Source organism: Artibeus jamaicensis, unplaced genomic scaffold (genome assembly GCF_021234435.1).
Source record: "Artibeus jamaicensis isolate MK-2021 breed Jamaican fruit bat unplaced genomic scaffold, CSHL_Jam_final contig_603, whole genome shotgun sequence".
NCBI lineage: Eukaryota > Metazoa > Chordata > Mammalia > Chiroptera > Phyllostomidae > Artibeus > Artibeus jamaicensis.
The window spans coordinates 6,233,503-6,252,217 of NW_026521904.1; the positions used below are offsets into that span (position 1 = coordinate 6,233,503).

General features: G+C 42.6%; 1 protein-coding gene across 1 annotated transcript in view; it reads left to right on the forward strand.

The window, feature by feature from the left end:
* Positions 1 to 17,013: 17,013 nt before the first annotated feature.
* LYPD6 (LY6/PLAUR domain containing 6) overlaps positions 17,014 to 18,715 on the forward strand; it is a 120,336-nt gene continuing 118,634 nt past the window's right edge. The window contains exon 1 of the mRNA XM_037167676.2: positions 17,014 to 17,186. The gene's annotated coding sequence lies outside the window, so the exon portion shown is untranslated. The remainder of the gene's footprint in view (positions 17,187 to 18,715) is intronic.

The window sequence follows — 18,715 nt, forward strand, 5'->3', positions numbered from 1 at the left end:
TGTACAGTGTCTACTATGCATTTCTCAGTGATGTGGAGAGAGAGAAATTGCCCAGGAAGTGCCTCCAGTCCTGCCCATCAGGAAGCGAGCTGTCTGTGACCAGAGAGCTAGCACATTCTTTCTTCCAACAGGTATTAACACAGCCCAGCTAGTTAAGAGCCTGCAGGGTCTCTACTTTTGGGAGTTGAAGAGGCAGCCTGTGTGGGGTCCCTTCTCCTTCCCCACAAACTCATTTGTTACTGGGGATACACGCCCTTCAGGAATCTTTCAATGCTCTTCAAACAGTGGGCAGGAACAATGCACCTGACCTTGTTCAAAGACAGGGGTTGCACTGCCCCAGGCAGAGAGTGCAGAAATACAGAAAATTACATCTTTCTCCAGACTTTTTTACTTTGTCGCATGGAAAGGCTCCTCTGTCTGTCCCCAAAACACTTATTATTTCTCCCTCTTTTCTTTTCACTTCAGTAAGTTAACTAATGCACACCATTGGTCGTTAATGATTCAGCAATAAGAATCTGTGCTTTGATAAGAGCCAGCCAGTGGGAAAAATGCAAAACTGTATATCCTTTATACTTTAGAGTATGTTTTACCTCTGAGAAGAATGTCCTTTATGCCCCCTCACTGAATCAGCCGTGAACTTTGTGCGAAGCATGTTTTATCCTGCAGAAAGGCTCTTTGGTGAGCGGCATTTGCTTAAAGGGAACAAATGCCTGCAGGATATTCTCATCAGGTGGAGGGGCCTGGTGACAAGATGTGACATCTGCAGAAGGAGTATAGTCAAGCACTTTAGCCACCCAGTACTTCCCAACAGACACAGGACTCACACACACAACAGCAGCCCCCCGCCCCCACGGCACTAATTATAAAACGGGGAGAGATGTGAAGCTTGCATGAGGCCGCTGCTCCCACCGCGTACTCCACACGCGAAATTCCTGGCCTAGAGCGGCAAAGCCCATCATCGAAGAAATCCATGACAGGACATGTGTGTCCATGTATTTGTGTGAGAAAATGAAGGATACCTAACAAAAAGGTAATTTTCTAAGTAATTGAAATGCTATCTTTAAAGTCTAGGTTTCCTTTCAAGTTTCAGCTTAAGCTTATAAATACAAACTAGAAAGTTACTACAGTCCTAAATCCCCATAAAATGGATTAAAGGCTGATTGGCAGATTTGAAAGATTTGTATGAGTTGGGGGTGGACCACTAGGAAATGCTTTAATATTTGTTTTTCAAGTACATGCTCAAAGGTGAAATATATTCATGTGCACGGTAGTAGTCACAGAGAAGAAAGTACTACTGAATGACTTTGCCAAAAGATTTAGATTCTAAAAATGAAAAACTTGAAGGGCCGGGGTCCAAGGCTGCTGGACTTGGAGGGGGCTTGAAAGAATTCAGTGACTTGTTCTCTGATGGCAGGGACATAAGGTCTTTGTGGTCAGTTACAAAGAGGCCATACTGGATTAGGATGAGCCCTAATTCAGGGACAGGTGTCCTGTCTAAGAAGAGAAAACAGAAGAATCAGAAGACAGACACGGAGAAAGCCATGGTACGATGGGGGCAGACTGGACTGACACATTGACAAGCCAAGGAATGGCGAGGATTGGTGGCCACCACCAGGAGCTGAGAAAGAGACCCGGAGCAGACTCTCCTTCCCAGTGCTCCTGAAGGGTGGCTTGACTTTGGGTTTCTGCTCTCTGTGAAAGAATACGTTTCTGCTGTTTTAAGCCAATCAGTTTGGGGTGCTGTGTTATGGAAGCCTGAGGAAATCAATGTGAAGTAACGTGTCTACTGGGCTTCTGATATGTGAGTGGGCAAGGGTTGAGATCTGAGCTTCAGAACCCCTTGTTTCCAGCAGGCCAGTGTTTGCTTTTGTGTGCCTTTGAATGCTTCTAAGAAGGAAGGTGATGAGTACATGGCAGGGGGGATGTTTATCACATTATTTTAAGTTTGTATATGAATGAATTTTTTGTAACAAAACTGAAATTAATCGATGTCCTTAAAGAAATGAGAAATACTATATTTGTGTGACAAAAACAGGCTACCATACGACCAGAAAAGAAGACTAAAAAGAGCTCTCCGAAATGAAAACTCGATTAGCAGAAATTTTAAAATATGATAAAATGATTGGAAGATAAAGTTGAAGAAATGTCTCTGAAATGAGAATAAAGAGAGACTGAAAATAGGAGAGAGGAGGTATGAAAATTAGGGGATAGTTTTACAAGGTCCGAAATCTAGTAGGCATACCATAAAAAAAAAAAAACCATAAAAAGCAGATGATGGCAAAATTTCAAATCAATCAAATTTCCCCAAACTGAAAAACGTGAGTTCCTAGATTGAGGGCTTCACCACTACTGCCATTGTTAGTGAACATATGTTATGGTGGTTGAAAACAAAGTAATAACAAGGTGTCATTGCTGTGGTTTTAAAATGTGTTCTCAGAGTCTGCCACTTCTCTCACCAGACAGTGGAATCTAGTGATATGCCTTGAAGCAGTAAATTTTGGCAAAAGTGGTGCTGCAGTGACTCCTGAAGCTAAGTCACAAAAGGCAACATGTCACAAAGGGCTTCCACCTGGCTGTCTCTTGGGACTCGCCTTGATAGCCAGCCACCATGCTGCGAGGAAGCCAAGCAGCCGCTGAGGTGCAGCTGTTAAGGCCCAGCTGAGGTCGCAGAGGGCAGCCGCTGAGCGGACATGTGAATGAGCAGACCTGTAGAGGATTCCAGGTGCCAGCTTTGCTTCCACCTGCCCCGCTGATGCTGAGAGGAGCAGACACAACCTGTCACTGCTTTGCTCTGCTCTGATTTCAATGCATTTTTGCATAGATTGTGAGGGAAAAAGTGAGGAGAATAGGAGGCCCCATGAAAGGGATTTCATCTATTCAGAAAAATACAATGAACAATCTCATAGAAAAACCTGGAATATCTAATATCTGCTACTTTCCTCCATTGGCCTCCAGACCTACTCTTGGGTCCCTATGTGATTTATTTGTAGAGTTTTTAAGATAGCATGGTTACCTTGGTATTTTCCTAGAATTTATGTTTTGTTTCTAGGTTTTCCTAGGCTTTGTCATAGTTCTTTTCATGCATTTGCCACTTTAATATTCTTTAAGTATCTCCTTGGAATGTGAATTATTTTCTTAACTTTTCTTTAGGTTGCTTTATTTCAAGGACGATAAGGTTTTCATTTGAGTTTGTAAAAATTGTTTAATCCTTTGGGTGACTTAGGTAAACTGATGTAGTAAGCACAGTTTCAGTTTGTTTTTCTGTATATCCCACCCAAATTACAATTTTTGAAACATGTCAGCATCAAGTTTCCCGGCTTCTGCCTGCCCCTCAGATTTAGGATCTGGAGATGTACTATCGCTGAGAAAAAATCACACCTCGGTGCGTTGTACTACGACCTGGGTGAGACAGCTGCTACCCTCAGTGGTAGGCAGACTGGACCGCATCAAACGTCCCCTCCCCCACCACTCACAGGACTGCCGCACGCCTCCTTCCACTGTGAAATATCACAGAAATTACCTAAAACTGGGCAGAAGGGAAAAGGTTGGCAGCACATCCTTCCAGGGCCACACACTGGGAAAGCCACCCAAAGGTTATCTGAGGAAATGTTCTTGCATTTACTGTTCATTATTGATTAAAGGTCCCACGTTAACTTACAGATTTGTGTCTGCTGGAACTATGCCTAATTCTGTCCAGTGAAAAAGATAACTCTTAGCCCTGGGCAGGTAGCTCAGTTGGTTAGAGTGTCAAAGTTGTGGGTTTGATCCCTGGTCAGGGCACATACAAGAAATAACCTATAAAAGCACAAATAAGTGATACGACAAGTCATTGTTTCTCACTCTCTCTCTCTCTCAAATTAATAAATAAAAAATTTTAAAAACATAATCCTTAATTTACAGTTTATGGTTTATGAACAATGGTTTGTATCCATCTATCTTATTGTAACATTTCTTTATTAAGTTGTGCACATTACACACACACTCCCACTTCCACTTCACAAATGCTCTCTGGGTTACATTTACTATTTATTTATTTCTTATTAACTAATAAATTGAGAAGGATATTTGACACATTCCTTTTACGTTTGTATATCAAAGTCATTTTTAACCTTTTGAGAATTATACTTTAGCAGGTGTCTTCAATGCCTGAACCACAGAAAGCCTCAGTGAGCTACCTTCAAGGTCAAGTCCTCCAGGTCTTGCTGGAGACAACAAGGATTTTATGACCTGAACCTCCTCCCCCTAAAGGGCTTTAGGGAAAGAGTGGTATTAGAGAGAGTGATAAAGAAGACATCCAAAGGGCTACTGTCATTTAAAAGGCAAAGTTTTAGAATACTTCCATATGTAGGACCAGGAACTGATTAAGTGAGATTTCCAACTTCCCATACAAATTCACCTGTGAGCTACCTGATCCTTTAGTAAGGAATTTTATACACAACTATGAAAGTCCTATGATTTTTTAAAAAGATTTTATTTCTTTTTAGAGAGAGGGGGAGAGAGAGAGAAAAAACATCAACCAGTTGCCAGCCCACAACCCAGGGATGGGCCTGACCAGGAATCTAACCAGTAACCTGTTGGTTTGTAGGTCAGTGCTCAGTCCACTGAGCTACACCAGCCAGGGAAAAACCCTATGGATGTTTTCTGGGAGTTACTGGTTATAGAGTGGCCCTATCCATATCCTCTTCCTTCAACAAACACACACATTGTGGAGGCTCTGAGACAGTTTAGAGGGACAACCCACAGCCACCCCATATTGATAGCTAGAGATGCATCTGGGTATCATTAAGCAATGTAGAAACCCCAAAACTAGACCTTTTAACTAAGTTCCTGATTTATCGAAGTTCATAGGGATGAGACAACCTGTCATACCTGGGATCCTTAGAGACTTGGAAGTGGCACAAGGGGAGCTGACACCACAGAGAGGCCGGTCTTCTGCCATCTATCTCACAGACCCCGCTCTTCACTCTCTCCCACTTGCAAAAGCCCCACACATAACCCTTCCTGATGCATACTTCCCGGAAAAGACCGTCTGGCCCCTCAGAGTAGCAACAGCACCCAAGTCCCCACAAAAGTCCAGCAAATTCACTTTTTCTTCATTTCATCAAACCTTATGAAGCTCCATGGAATTTAGTTAGAAGGTTAATTGCAGAGATAGAAAAATGCATTTGAATAGAGGAGTAAGAAGCAAGATGGGGAAGGAGTGAGCTTAGCCAGTGAAACTGAGGATTGCTGGGATATAGGGGTCAGAGGAGGTGGGAGGGAGAAGGCTCCCTGCCTGCCAGTTAGGAGCGCTGGGCATTTGATGAGCATCTTCCAGTCCCTGAGGCCACCTGTGTAGATCTGAGAGGCACACCAAGCACCAAAGCCTGAGGTGTGGCCCAGTCCTCCCTACATAAAGTCTAGGGAGCTCTTATTGTTATTCCTCCAGGGAACAGAAACATCAATATATTTTTCCACTGGGGAATCTGTATGTGAAGATTCTATGTAGAATCTTCATAAAGAAGATTTTTCTTTTTAAATGTTAAAATAAATGTTAGTATAGGGGTTATAAGTAAAAGGATCTTGCTTGTACATTTCCTTTATGTTTCTTAATATCAAAATGAAATGATGTTAGCTGCAAGACAGAGTTCATTCTTTTAAATTGATTGGACACAGAGAAAGGTGACAAAAGCTGTTACTTTGAGGATGACACATTTCACATCTATTTACCTTGTTTGGCTTTTGCAGGAAATGGGTCCATAGCTGCTCTCTCTTTAGGATGATTTAACTTCCTCTCTTAAAGTACCATCAGGTAGGCTGGAAATGTGGTCTATAGGTTGGAAATGTAGGCTATAATACTAGCCATAGTTAACAACTCTTGCATGCTGATTATTAGAGCATGTTTTTAATTTGCTTTAACTCTTAGCTTTCAGAGCCACCACCTTCACTTCTCCACTATGATTGTTACTTTTGGAGCATGTCATTCCCAATGCCACATGCACACGCACACACACAGTGGGGCCCCTCTCTCCAGGGCTACGGCGAGGTACTCTAGCAGCAACTCTCAGCTCAGTGTTCAGAGAACACTGCAACAAGCTGTTCTTGCACGCAGGTCCTGGGAATAACATATAAATGTCTATTTAGGTGCTTCACTTCCAAAGCACTTCTCATATCTATTATCTCATTTAATTCTTTTTTAAAAAGATTTTATTTATTTATCTTTTAGAGGGAAAGGGAAGGAGAAAGGGAGAGAAACATCAATGTATGGTTGCTTTTCGTGCGTCCCCTGCTGGGAACTGGCCTGCAGGGAACTGGCCTGCAACCCAGGAATGTGCCCTGACTGGGAATCGAACCATGATTGTCTGGTTCGCAGGCCCGTGCTCAATCCACTGAGCTACACCAGCTAGGGCAATTATCTCATTTAATTCTTAAAACCACTCTGGTGTAGGCACCTTTTTTAGCGTTATTTTACAGAGGAAAAAATTGAAGTTCAGAGAAGTTAAATTACTTCCCCAAATTCAAGGTGGGAGATTTGCAAGCTTAAATTAAGACTTCCTTACTTATTTTTATTTATTATTTATGTATAATTATATATATTATATGTTATTATTTATCCTTATTTTACTCAACTTATCTTTTGCTATTATTTATTTTAATGTTCAAATTGTCCCAAATTTGGTAGTGGCAGCCCCTTTAAGCGGCTCCTGTGTCCTTCTGACTTGTCCCTCTTATTCTTTCAGCCTTTTTGTACTTTCTATCACAGCACAATGTTCCAGGCTCATCTTGTCCTTTCCATCAAGCTCCAGCCCAGGAATCAGCCAGTTTTCTAAGGAACTCTGGGCATTTTTGTGCAGGATGGGATTTAGAAACCAAGATCCAGGGCTAGGTGTGCTCACTGTACTTGGATTTGATTGCTTCCAGACCCCCTCAGTGAAGAGAATTAAAGGGAAGTCTCTAATATTGGTATGTGTACCTGTATTTGTATATAAAAACATAGAGCCATATACATATCCTTTATATATATACATTTAAAAACGACTTCATATTGCTACTGCCAGTGCTAATTAATTACCTCAGAGTTCATGCTACTCTTTTTTCTTTCTGTATTTTTAACTCCCATCCCCAACAGTGGGGAGCTTGGCAAATAGTCAATATGTTGTGGTTAATATTTCCTGTCCCTCAAGGATCACTGCCCTTAGCTGTCTAATGTTTAGTATCTCAAAAATCACTAATTCATACACTTATGGTCCATTTTGGGGTTGTTTTCAGTGGAAGGGTAAATTCATTCCCTTTGTTTCGTCTTAGCCTGAAGCAGAGATCTACTAATGCTTTTGATGAAATTTTTAATGCCATGTTATGAATACCTTCTGCATGGGCATATAATATCATAATGAGAGTTTGGTGTTTAATTCCTCAAGTATACCTTCGGATACCTCCTAGATTCTCCTGTTAACACTCTCATATTTCATACTTACTTGTTAAATCAGTGACTTTGCTTCCCACTACACCGAAAGCTTAATGAGACGTGGCATCAGCTGTTTCTGTTTTGCAGGTCATTGTCTTTCAAGACTCTGGTATTGCCTTTTGTTCAACAGGCATTTAGCAAATGAATGAATTTGCTCTGTCAGCAAAATTCATTGCTATTCTTTTAAGACAGAATTTCAGGGAGCTTTCACACTTTCATACTTAATTACTCCATGTAACTTTACTGGGTTAATCTTATAACACCTCTACATTTGCCCAATCTATCAGACATGGACGATGTTGACAAAGGGGCACTTTTGTGTTAGAATTGCAAGATTGTGACTTTTGCCTTCCCCTGAAGAGAAAGGACTGGATGCTGGGGTCCTGGCGGCCAGGCTCCAGGAGCCTGTGACAGTCAAGGGTCTCCCAAGATGGGACAGCCAGATCCTGCACAGAGGGCACTGAGCAGAGATGTATTGCTGAAGAACTGTGTAACCTTACTGGAGAATCCTGTTTTCTTGTTGAAAGTGGTTTTTCATTGGGAAAAAGAGGAAGACAGACAGTTATAACAACATCCAGCATGTAGTACTAGGTATGGACTATTCACCGTTGACTGTTCAAAAGACCACCAGAAAAAAGCTGTATATAAAGCAAAGCTAAATTCATCAGCTCTACAGCAATATATACAACACCTTCTGGACAGACTCTTAGGAGACATGCAAGGTCGGGAAATTAGGGAATGGTATGAGATACTGAACATACAAATGGACAATGGCCAGACCACATATAACAACAGAAACCTGACCCACAACCTCTGCAGCAACTGGCCCAGGAAACCAAACCATGACTTCTGCAGCAATTGGCCCAAACTAGCCAGGACTAGTCAATGACTGACAGCTCCTCTAATTTTACCCCATCCCCCACAACTCTGGATCAGATAGAACAAAGCCAAAGATGCTTCTCAAACCTATCACATACAATGTCTTGCTTCTAGTTAACCCACCTCCAGCTTCTCCATGACAACTTCCAATTAGAGCATACCTGAAGCCTTCCTTTTTTAATTTTTATTTGTTTAACTATAAAGCTTTATCCTTCCTCTGCCTGTGCTTCGTCTCTGCCGAAGGTAACTGACGGTGGCCAACTCCTTTGCTATAGCAAGCTTTGAATAAATATCCTCTGTTCTCATCTGAGTTCCCTTCATTTATTTCCACAGGTATTTCTGGGGTTTTTAGAGCCAAAGCTTAGATTTCAAGGCAAGTATTGAAAAGCAAGAACTGGTTGGAGTGGTCAGAGTTTATGAAATAATATTCTTGAAAAGCAAGGGGAAGCGAGAGACTTGAAGTTCTCACTTGATGAGAATTTAGCCTTGAAATGCAAACAGTTTAATAGGGTCACAGTCTTATTTTCCAGGAGCAGGTATTCCTTAGTGCAAAGAGCTAGGCTAGTTTTCTTTGGTCTCAGTAATATTTAACATAAGAAGGGAAAAGTATGCCTGGTACCAGAATCGGTAAACACGAGGACAGGGAATTATGTTGGTTTTAATTCTTGGGATTGATTACGAAAAAAAATGTTCATTTTGAAGTCTATCCTTGCTTTTTGTTATTCTTTACCCAATGTGTACAATATTGTCAGTCACTTCCTTGTTGGCATCCAAACTTCCTTAGCTACTGTCTTGTTGTACCAGCCCAGAGTGAGAAACCTGGAGTAATACTACAATTTGTGATAAACTTGTTTTTCATCTTTTTTTTTTTTTTTAAATTGTCTGTTGGTTGGTAGCTATGAGAGTAAGTGAACTTAGAAGGGTGCTGAAGCCAAGTTAGGTCTCAGAAGAAACAAGTACATGATCATTCACAACGTCTGCTGTCGGTACAAGTGGAGTAGTGAAAGTTCAACTTCCATGCTTAAGTCTTAAACATTTATACATGTATTGATCTTTGGATCTGCGTATCCAACTACCCCCTGGGTAACCTTATCTGGATGTCCTACGACCACCTCAATCCATCCATGTCTATACTTGAAATTGTCATTGCTCTCCCTCACTAAAGTTTGCTAATCCATCTGTCAGATCGGTCTCATTATTCTTGTCAGCAGTGTTCTAGGCAGCATCACCATGGTTCACACTAGCACTCCATTTGAGAGAAACCCTCTTTGTAGTCTGGCTAAGGAAGTTTGTTCTGATCATGGAATTACAGGCATCAGCAATGGGGATGAGGAAAGTTGATGAGATGATGGAAATCTGACCTAAAATCTTACCTATTTCACCTTTCTTGGCCAAGTACAGAAGCGGGGTCAGAGGCAAAAATTTAACTGGTACTTGATTATATCAGGTACAGTAATAAATGGTAATGAAACACTTAAAACTTTTGGATTCATTCTTTACAATATCCTATTTAGATTACATATATATCTGCCCATCTCCCTTGACTTCCTTTTTTTTTAACTTCCAATATTTTCATTATTTGATGGTTATTAGGAGAGAGCTTTACTTGCTTGAACAATTACAGTGTCAATTCTGTATACGATGATACCTGAATTTACACAAAAAATGCTCCCTGTTAGAAACAAGGTATAAAGCTGATTGATGTCTTAACGCAAATGGGAGGGATCTCTGCTGGCAGCTAGGATTATTGTTTATTATTATTATTTAGGTATATTTTATTGATTATGCTATTATAGTTATCCCAATTTTCCCCCTTTGCTCTCCTCTGCCTAATACCCCTTTCTCTCCAGCAATCCCTACCTTAGTTCATGTCCATGGGTCCTGCATATGAGTGTTTTGGCTTCTCCATTTCCTATATTGTTCCTAACCTCCCCCTGTCTATTTTGTACCACTAATTATGCTTTTTAATCCATGTACATTTTCTGCCATTTCCCCCCTTCCCCCTCCAAGCTGATAACCCTCCATGTGATCTCTATTTCTGTGATTCTGTTCCTTTTCTGGTCGTTTGCTTAGTTTTTTGTATGTTTGTTTGTTTTTTTTAGATTCAGTTGTTAATAGCTCAGTTTTTATTTTCTTCTTCTTTTAAATAAGTCCCTTTAATATTTCATGTGATAATGGCTTGGTGATGATGAACTCCTTTAGCTTTATCTTGTCTGGAAAGCACTTTATCTGCCCTTATATTCTAAATGACAGCTTTGCTGGATAGAGTAATCTTGGATGTAGGTCCTTGCTTTTCATCATTCTGAATACTTCTTGTCAGTCCTGCTGGCAAGAAACTTTCTTGCCAGCAAAGTTTCTTTTGAGGAATCAGCTGATACCTTTGTAGGTAACTCTCTTCTTTTCTCTTTCTTCTTTTAAGATTCTCTTTTTATCTTTTACCTTTGACATTTTAATTATGATGTGTTTTGGTGCGGTCATCTTTGGATCCAAATTGTTTGGGACTCTCTGTACTTTCTGGAGTTGTATGTCTGTTTCCTTTGCCAACTTTGGGAAGTTTTCTTTCATTATTTTTTCAAATTGGCTTTAAATTTCTTGCTCTTTCTCTTCTTCTGACATCCCTATGATTTGGATGTTGGCACATTTAGAAATGTCCCAGCATCTTCTTACACTATCCTCATTTTTTAAAAGTTCTTGTTTTATTTCTCCATTCTGGTTGAATGTTTGTTTCTTCCTTATGGTCCAAATCATTGATTCCAATCCTGACTTCCTTCCCTTCACTGTTGGTTCCTTGCAGATTTATCTTTATTTCACTTAGTGCAAACTTCATTTCTTCCTTTATGTTGTTGCTGTACTCAGTGAGTTCTCTGAGCATCCTGATGACCAGTGTTTTGAACTCTGCATTTGATAGTTTGGCTATCTCTGTTTCATTTAGTTCTTTTTTGGGGTTTTGTTCTGTTCTTTTATTTTGGCCATATTTTTTTGTCCCCTCAATTTGGCAGCCTCCCTGTGTATGAGGTAGAGCTGCTTTGACTCTCTGTAAAACGCACCTGTAAATTGTGTGAGACAGAGCCTTAGGTAATTGCCAGGGTGGGGCAACCTGCTTCCCTGCTCTGTGGCTTGGTGTGGGGGGGAGGGCTGGGAGAGGTGACTGTGCTGCTGCCTGGCCTCTGGGGATTTTCCCAGCACTCCCACTGGTTCCAGTCACTTTACTGACCCCATATGCCACTGGTGCCCTTCCAGTTGTTGCCTTTGTATTGAATCCCAGAGTGGGTGGGTTTGCATATGTTTTAAGACCAGGTGGGCCCTTTAAACAAAGTTTCCTTAAAATCCAGCAATCCCTTCAGCCTCTCCAACCCCCACTGGAGTTTATGGCCAGAAGTTATGGGGATTTATCTTCCTGGAGCTGGAACCCTGGGCAGAGCAGTCTGGCCTGGGGCTGGGATTGTTTGCTCCCAAGGTATCCCTCCTGATATTTACTCACCACACGTGAATGTGGAACTGCTCATGCCTACTCCACTGCCATACTCTGTGTCTCCTCACCTCTCCACCCCTCTTACCCACCTGGATGAATGTGGCTTCCTTAAATCCTTGGTTGTCAGACTTCTATACTGTTTGATGTTTGACGGTTCTGGGTGTTTTTTTTGTTTTGAGGTACAGTTGTAATTCCTTCTTGTGGTTGTCTGAGGAGGTGAAGCATGTCTACCTATGCCTCCATCTTAACTGGAAGTCGGGATTACTGTTTCCTAGCAGAGAAACTGGTGGAGAAAAAATTGAGTTTCTATAATAAATTCCATCACAGCAGCTTAGCTGTAAATGATTTTTTAAAAGTCGCTTGACTGTGCAAAGTGGTTAGAGCAGAAATATTTTAATGATATTTCAAGAGCTTAATGTCAACCATCAGTGTCCAATAAATGAAAATTACTTTTAGTGATACATCTGGAAATATGATGGTTTTTTGAGCCAAAATCTCTTAAGCTTTCCATAAAATCTGCATTTTTATTTTTACTGTGTGCCTGTTATATAAACTTCTGATATTTGTGGTAGAAGAAAAGAAGATGAATTAGATACTACTTGAGATATTGAAAAATGAGTAAAATTTTAAGACATTAAATTTACTGTTTGCTCATCAAGAGAAAGAAAGAAAGTGAATAATTTATTTAAGGGAAACAATACTACTTAAAGAAAAGGCAATATTTTAATAAGCAAAAGGGGAAAGAGAATATATTTTGAAGTAGGAGCAGCATCACTGGAATTGAAAAATGTAATGTGCCAAAGCAGCTACTTTGAAAGGGAAAACATTCATCTGAATGGAAAATTTTGTTACATTTCTATAAAACCTCAACTTTATCTTCATTTTTATCTGTTTATGCATTTAACTGTTATTTATTGAGTACCCACTCTGTGTACTGCACTGTGTGAGGCATTGATGATGTGTCAGTGAGTAAAATAGTCACAGTTTCTTCTTTAGTGAAGACTACATTTAATTGAATTTCCATTAATTGATTAATTCATGCACTCATTATATTAGGTAAAATGAGGTTTAGCTCTATGTGACAGGAAACTTGAAATAACAAGGGTTTAAATAATTGCCTCATGTAAATATAGACCATCCAGACCTCAAACTGAGGTCCATCATCATGAAAAACCTCAAGTTCTTTTATCTTGCTACTCTAACTTTTTTTTTTAATTAGAGAGGGGGAAAGGAGTGAGAAAGAGAGGGAGAGAAACATCAGTGTATGGTTGCCTTTCATATGCCCCCTACTGGGGACCTGGCCCACAACCCAGGCATGTGCCCTGACTGGGAGTGGAACCAGCAACCCTTTGGTTCACAGGCCAGCACTCAATCACCACCAGCCACACCAGCCAGTGCTGCTACTCTAACGTTTTAAACTAGTGCATATATTTAGCTTTTGAGTCTGTTTCCTTTCATTTAGCATAACTCATTGAAATATGTAATGTTTGCATCAACACTTGGTTCCTTTTATCTTTGAGTAACATTCCATACTATGGATGTAATCAGTTTGTTTATTTACTCCCCAGTAGAAGGATTTGGGGGTTGTTTCAAGATTTTAGCTATAAATGAGCTATAAGTATTTAACAGGTTTTTGAGTAAACATGGGCCTTTGATTTTACTTGAGTAGGTATCTAGGAATGGGACTCTTGGGTCATATGGTTAAGTGTATATTGAACTTTATAGAAACTATAAAGTTATATTTAGAGTGCCTGATCCATTTTGCATTCCCATGAGCCATGTGTGAGAGTTCTGGCTGCTCTGCCTTCTCCCAGCATTGGGTGTTCTACTGGTGTACAGTACAGTGTCATTGTGGTTTAATCAGCATTAATTACTAACGATAATGAGCTCCCCCCTCCATCTTTATATCTCCTTTGGTAAAATGTTCAAATCTTTTGCTCATTGAAAAATTTTGGTTGTTTTCTTATTGTTGAGTTTTGAGAATTTTATATACATGTTGGCAATGTCACCACTCCTGTGTCAGATATATGATTTGCAAATATTTTCACCTCATCTACGTTTGTCTTCTCATTCATTCAACAGTGTTGTTGGCAGAGCAAACATTTTCAGTTGTGATAAAGTCCATTTTATGTATTCTTTTATGGAGTGTGCTTTGTGTCTTAAAGTTGGTTTTTTATATATTAAAAATCAACTTTATTTAGCAAAGAATAAATTTGGCCCTGGCTGAGTAGCTCAGGAAGTTAGAGCGTGGTCTCAGTGCACCACGGTTGCAAGCTCCACCTCTGGTCAGGGCACGTGCAGAAACCAACCAATGAATGAATGGGTAAGTGGAAAAACCAATCTCTGTTTCACTTTTTCTTTCCCTTCCTCTCTAAATTAATAAATAAAAATTAAAAAATAACTAAACAATAAATTCCTCCTAGCAATGATAGAATATCCACAAATAGGACATTACCTATATTTCCTGAATGTGACATTGAACAAGAAATTAGATAATTTACACCAGAAGAGTCAAATTAGTGTTATGATAAGGACCTAATGATATTAATTTTTTAAACATAGCACTAAAGTCTTTTAGACTTTGTACAACAGTTGCATGTCAATGAATAAACAAAATACCTTATGAGCATTTCATGTACACATTCGTTTACTCCCCTATTTATTTATTTTTAAAATTTCATTGAGTGCACTGGCAGGTGTGGCTCAGTTGGTTGGAGTGTTGTCCCGTACACCAAAAGTTTAAGGGTTCAATTCCTGGTCAGGGCAGGTACCTAAATTGTGGGATCGATCTTGACTGAGAGAGAACCAACTGATGTTTCTCTCTCACATCAATGTTTCTCTCTCTCAAATCAATAAAAATATCTTCAGGTGAGGATTTAAAATTTTTTTGTTGAGCATTTACTTGATTTGAGTCACACAATATGTGTGCAAAGGATAAAAATTTGCAGTGGGGAAGACCCTCCTGTGTAGAGAAATGTGAAGGCAGGAGACAAGGCCAACATAGGAGGCTGAGGCCAGGCTGGGAGGGAGGGGCCTTGCCCCCCAGGTACCAGGTTTGAACTTCATAGCAATAAAGTTGGACGGGGGGTGGGGGAGGGTGGACTGAAAGATTTTTAGCTTTTAAGTGACAAAATCACCTTTGTCATCCTTAAGGAGACATGGCAGCATTGCGGCTGACCAGATAGAACAATTAGGGCTGTGGCTGCCATATGGGTGAGAAATGATGAGGCCGTGGCAGAAACAATACATTTTGAGGACGGAGAGATCTGAAAGCTACTCTAGGAGAAGGAATTCAAGGACTTGGTGAGTGATAAAACGGGAGGGGTAAAGTCGAAGGAGGATTTAATATTATAGCTCTTCTGATGGATGCCTGGAGAGTGTTGCATGTTTGGAGTAAACATATTTAAAGCTTTTCCCCTGAATAATAATTGTTGCATACTCTTTAGAAAATATGGTAAAGTATAAAGAAGAAAAAATTCATCTATTATCCCACCTCACAGAGATAACCCCTGCCTGCCGACATTTTGAGTGCATATTTTTTCTATCATTTTTTAAAAATACATTTTTTTAAAAAAGATCCTAAGGATTCTGTTTCCACCAGGAACTGAGTCCCATGAACTGCGGTACTATATTGAACTTCATTTTGAACCCAAATAAGTTTTTACTAAACTATAAGCTGAGCTAATTAAAAAAAATCAAAATCAAGTGAAATATATGGACAGGAAGTTTAGAAGACGGCATTTCTTCCCTGGAAACTAAGCAAGTGGCAGCGATGGCACCCAGTATGTGCCTTGATCAGTACCAGATTTGCCACTCATGGAGTTGCCGCAGTTCCAGGTTCGGTTTGATTAACTAGTGTTCAATTCATTTAGCCCCGCAGAGACTGCATTGCAGTGCCCACCTCCCTGTCCAAAGGTTCTAAACATAAATTGAATACGAGAAAAAGTTTCTGAGATCCAGAAGCTCCTAACCAAAAAACAAACAAACAAAAAACATTATCCAAGGCCCTTCCACACAGAGGGAATGGGAAGGGAGTTAAAAAAAAAAGATGTTTTTATGAGTATGTTATGGGGAAGAGCGGTGGGGGGGTGTGTGTGTGGAGTTTCAGAGGAGGCCTGATTGAAGAGAAGCTCAAAGAATAGAAAGGTGGAAACGAGGGACCTCCAAGATGAATAAATGTAGCCACTGGGGTGGGCTGTCCTGGGGAAGGCAGCCGTGCAGGCCCAGGTACCTGGCGGAGGTGGGGCGGTCCCTAGTCGTCAGCTCCAGGCTCCCAGGTAGACCCACGCAATCCTTCTTCCAGACCTTCCAGGGGACCTTCTCTATCACCCTCTCCCACACCAGCCCTCCGAGGTGCTCAGAGGGACGGAGGGTAGGGCCGCCCTCGGCTTCTACTCCGAGGCTTTGGATTGAAAAGTACAGGAGACTCAAAAATGATTTACGAGAGAGAGAGAAAAAAAAAAAAACTTCATGAGAGGCTGGGAGGAGGAGACGGGCTTTTACTTGGGGAAAGGATATGCCAGAAGGTGGGAAAATTATGTCCACCAAAACCCGCAACCGGATTCTCACTTTCTAGGACCTGCCTTTCAGACCCTCTTCCCCCTTCAGCGTTCGCTCTGCAGCCCAAATCCTCTGTTGCAAACGTTCAGTGGTCTAGGTCTGACCTGGTTGCAGAGTTCGATTAGCTTTTCAGCTCCGATTAAGTACAATGGATTTCGCGCGGCCCCAGGAGTGGCGGGGAGGAAGATTTGGCTGCGGCCGTTTCCTACTGCCGGCCTTTCCATCACTAAGCTGATCTTCAGGGTGAGGCGAGAGGCTCAGGGGGTCGCTCGCAGGAAGGAATCGCTGCAACCTGAGCAAACACCGTGCGTTTTGAATGCTCACTGGGAACAGGCTTCACTGGCAAGTCTCAAATCCTCCCGGTTCTGCCCGCCAGTGTGCTCACTCACCCTGCCAGCCCGAGCGCAGAGGCTGGTGCCCCGGGGTGCCTGGACCTCCAATCCTGCGGGTGGGAGTTTGCAGACTCCGCGTCCAGCGGACACTCGGGGAGTTGGGTCGTGCGCGCCGACCCAATGAGCGTGCCCGGCAAAGGGCTTGGCTCCCCCTGCGCGCGCACTGATTGGTCCCGCGGCTTGTGAGGCCGGGCTGGCCGGCTGCAGCCGCTAGTGCCCGGCGTGAGTGGGAGTGGCGCAAGCGCCCCTCACCGCCCCCGACCCTCCCCGCTGCGTTTTCTCTCCCGCCTTCCTCCTGCCTCCCCGGCTCCCTCCCCTCACTCTCCGGCTCCGGCCGCGCGCTGGCGGGGCTCCGCATTGCACACTCTGGGGGCGCCGCAGTGTTCGTGGGATGGGGCAGCGGGCTGCCACTGGCGGCCGGAATCCGCACGCAGCCCGGGTGAGTAGAGTCGAGCTTCTCAGTAGAGCACAAAGGGACGCGGGGTTGGTGTCAGCGGCCAGAGCTACTGCGGAGCCGGGGCCAAGCGGGAAGTGAAATTAGTGCCTGGAGCTCCCTAGTGCTAAGACAGCCCCTGCCCCCGGCCCCGGGGCCAGCGGAGTTGGGGACCTGGTCTCTGCATCCGCTCCAGTGTTTTGCCCCGAGTGGGCAGCCAGCACTACGCGCAGCCTGGGCAGGTACAGGGGGGCGTGTGTGTGTGCCAGTGTGTAGTGCTGGCGCACGGGGGTGGGTTGGAAATGTCAGGACCTGCCAAGTTCAATGCTGGAGGAATCTTTCCCAAGAGTAAGCACCTTTCCAGGGCCAGGCGTGCGTCCACCAGGAACTCCAGCCGGAGGGAGTTCCCGGGCGGTGGAGTGGCAGCGCCCCACATGTTGCTGCCTGGCGGACGGGGATCTGGGGGCGGCCTGGGTGCGCCCACCCAGAGCCTCTGCCTGAGGTGCAGGGAGCTGGGGCACCTCCAGTCATTTCGAGGACTCACCAGACCCTCTGACCACCCACCCGGGCGACTCGGCGAGGGATCCTTCACCCACCCAGCCAGGGCTTCGCCTGGACTTGACTTGGCGACTTGCTTTTCTTTTCCGTAACAGCAGTTCGGTTGATTTACATTTGGTGAAACAGTCAGTTTCAGCCCAAAGCTCTTTCTCTGTGTTTCTGACTCACTCTGACCCTCACCCCAGTCTCACCAGCTCTTCTCCCTTCCACTACCCTCCCCCCCCCCCCCCCCCCCCCCCATCGACCCTGCTCCTCACTGCACGATTCAAAACTTGATGTTTGAACATGATTATATCCGGTCTGGTCCCTGGCATCTTAAGTATCACGATCATTTTTCATTTTCTCTGGGACTAGAAGGACTTGTTATAATTTAGTGATTGGAGAGGGTGGTGGTTGAGGGGGGAGCAGAATTTTGGTAGCCATTCATTGGTAGAATAGCATTGACCTCCCTGAGCATATGACCAAAAAAAAAAAAGTTAAGATTCTCCCTCTGGAAACCTACTCAAGATGTGACCTCCAAAATTCATTTTTCTTTGTGGGAGGCTAGGGAGTTTAGATTCTCCAGGGGGAAGCTTATTTCTTGTTAAATTGACTTACAGTGACATGCACTTGGTTTGGCTATGCTCGGGCCAGCCGTTGCAGATGCCGTGATATTATTAGAGCAATTCCCTTAAAGCCATTACATTTTCTTTTGAGCGAGAGGGCTCAGTGTGGCTGCTTAAGATTTTGGATCTGCACCTTATTTCTCTAGAAGACATTAATGGCTACTGTCTATGTGCTCACGTGTACCAAGTTTGCAGAAGATATTTGTGCACTCAGCCATGAAATGGCTTAATGCACATTTATGTAAACCCATTTAAATGTAAAACATCTATCTGTTTTCAATTTTAGTTTCCACCTTGACCAAAGGCCTCAGACTGAAAACAGGACTTAAAAGAAGCTTCCTTGTTTAGACAGAGGTTTTACAGAACTCCAGT